This window comes from Penaeus monodon, chromosome 20, assembly GCF_015228065.2.
Source record: "Penaeus monodon isolate SGIC_2016 chromosome 20, NSTDA_Pmon_1, whole genome shotgun sequence".
Taxonomy (NCBI): domain Eukaryota; kingdom Metazoa; phylum Arthropoda; class Malacostraca; order Decapoda; family Penaeidae; genus Penaeus; species Penaeus monodon.
The window spans coordinates 13,770,388-13,770,769 of record NC_051405.1 but is presented as its reverse complement, the minus strand read 5'-3'; positions in this window follow the sequence as shown (position 1 = coordinate 13,770,769).

Sequence of the window (382 nt, the reverse complement as noted above, 5' to 3'; positions counted from 1 at the left end):
ACGTGTGGCGGTGGCCCTGATTCGTGGGTAGTTGCGGCGGTGATGCTGAGGTTGGTGGTGTTCTGTTGACGTTGGGGGAGTTGTAGCAGCGTCTGGCAGTTTCGGCATTTGGGTCTCGTAAGATACGCCTCGCGAAAAAATGGAGGAAGTATGGAAACGCTCTGGAAACGCTCAAAAACCATCGAAGTTTACATGTTTGCCTCCTAGTCATTATCATATTCATCTAACTATGCACATATAAAATGCTTATTACTATAAATAACAGTTACTCATAGGGACTTCAACTGCACATGTATTAGGCTTAAGCAGACGCTGTTATGTTTCGTCATGCACAGCAAATAACTATTTGAACAATAGTTTATAGCTGCCTCTTCAACGATGC